At 45.7% G+C, this 2032-nt stretch overlaps 1 long non-coding RNA gene across 1 annotated transcript; it reads left to right on the forward strand.

Annotated features, from left to right (window-relative positions):
- The first annotated feature begins 579 nt into the window (after positions 1-579).
- On the forward strand, positions 580-1771 carry LOC118352399 (uncharacterized). Its single transcript, XR_004809470.2, has 2 exons — positions 580-1166; positions 1413-1771. It is a non-coding gene; the product is annotated as an uncharacterized LOC118352399 (long non-coding RNA).
- The last annotated feature ends 261 nt before the right edge of the window (positions 1772-2032 follow it).

Genomic DNA, 2032 nt, shown 5'->3' on the forward strand with positions numbered 1-2032 from the left:
CCAGCACCCCCGGTATCAAATCTGCAAACACAAGAGTACAATCAATGCATGGCATGCAGGACTGGTTTAATGCATGTACACCCATTAATAAGCTCCTATTTTGCATGTGCGTCCATTAATAAGCTCCTCTTCATGAAAATACAGCTGGTCTGCTCTGCGTTTCTAAGCTTCTCACGTTGCAAATGCACGTTTCTTTGCCCCTTCTTTCATTCAGATAAAAAAAATGAAATGCTTGGAACTCTCCATCCTTAAAGGGCTGAATGCACCAGAAGAACTGCTGATTGCTACTATTTAAGGATCTAAGACTGAGTCTTTTTTCAGAGGAAACGCTCTTTCTGTAATGGAAAACAATGAACCCTAATTTGGAACTTTAACATCTAGATTTTTCATAGTGAGCCAAGGAAAGCTGGAGCTGCTAAGGGTTTAAGATTTCGTTGTTTTGTTTTTAATCATCACATTTACAAAAGTTTCAAGCTGCAGTAACACACGGTGCTGACAGTGGAGAGGCATTGGAACACCCGGTGCTATGGGAACTGGAGTCTGGCAATGTCCAGTAGAATTTGGAAGCCACGCCCACCGATCCAAAGAGCTTTGTCCCAAGAGTGGAAGTAAGGCACCACAAGCCGTAGTGCACTAAGTAACAAGGCTGCTGAATGCATCATCCTGGTGGGAGAAAAAAATAACTTGGAAGCACCCTACCGTCCCACAAGAGAATGGTTGGATAAAGGATGCATGTCGACATTCTAGAATATTGTGTAGCCTTCTACTGTTCAGCTGGGGGGTTGAGGCTGGAGTCAGGGTGGGGTCTGTGCTGGGCCCTGCGGTGAGTGAGGTTGGAAAATTAGGTACAGCCTCCTGCTGCCAGGTCCAGCCCCCAAGGAGGCACTTAGAAAGAGTGATCAGGAACTTCAGCCCATTATCCCACTGACCCCACACTGTGTGCATAAAACAGGCTCACATGCCTTCTCACCCTCAGACTTTTGGAAATTGTTCCACAGCCCACATGCAGCTTCCCGGGACAGAGCCTCTGATCTCTGCAGTTCTCTGATAACCCTTAACAAATGAACACTATTTCCAAGTGTCCCTCTCAGCATCTCACCTCAAGAATCACCTTGAACATCTTTTCTCTGTTGAGCTGAGCCAGACTGAGCAGCTGGAAGGCAGAGGTAAGATCAGCAATGGGCCCTGGATTCCTAAAGGAGGAAGCCCAGACAGTGGATATGGAGCCAGAAGCAAGACGTGCCTGGTTGAGCTTGGGAAGAACTTGGGTTTTCTGGACTGTCTGCACCAGAGGGAGCTCAGTCCATACCTGCATGCAGCAAAGGTCATAGATGAAACCTATGACCCTCAGGAATCTCCCCCAAGATTGCAATCATTCACACATTAAGCTCCCCCATTTTTTATTTTGACAGCAAGACAACAGGCCCAAAATGGAGTCACTTATGCTAAGCCCCAGGTCACCAAACCAAGACTTCACTTAATCAGTTTTGGCTCCCTCAGGAAATGGAAGCTTAAACCAGCAGTCAATCAAGAATCACCTGATCAGCACCAGTTGGGTAACCTGCCTCATAGTCCCTGGTATCCGCTAAAAGGAAGCTAACCCAATAACCACCACTCCCCTTTTTTACCTTGTATAACTTCCTTATTCCTGCTCCCGTCTGCCTATAAAAGCCTCATTTTGTACAGCTCCTCAGAGCTCCTTTCTATCTGTTGCATTGGATGCTGCCTGATTCAAACTGCTGTGTGCTCAAATAAACTCTTGAAATGTTTACTAGGCCTCAGTTTATCTTCGTCCAGTCTAAACTATTATTTCCAGAATGCATTCTGGGACTCCTCTATAAAAGCTGTCTGGGGTACTTAAATACAATTGCAGATTCTGGGGACGTAGGCAGACATCCTAAATCATCTTCTGGAGGGGTTGGCAGCTCCAGAATCTGCATTTAAAACTAGCCTACTCGATGATCCTGCCGTTCACACAAATCTGAAAGCTGCCAGGCTAAACTGACAACTATTTTTAAAAGAAATGATGTGT

This window comes from Canis lupus, chromosome 26 (assembly GCF_003254725.2).
Source record: "Canis lupus dingo isolate Sandy chromosome 26, ASM325472v2, whole genome shotgun sequence".
NCBI classification, from domain to species: domain Eukaryota; kingdom Metazoa; phylum Chordata; class Mammalia; order Carnivora; family Canidae; genus Canis; species Canis lupus.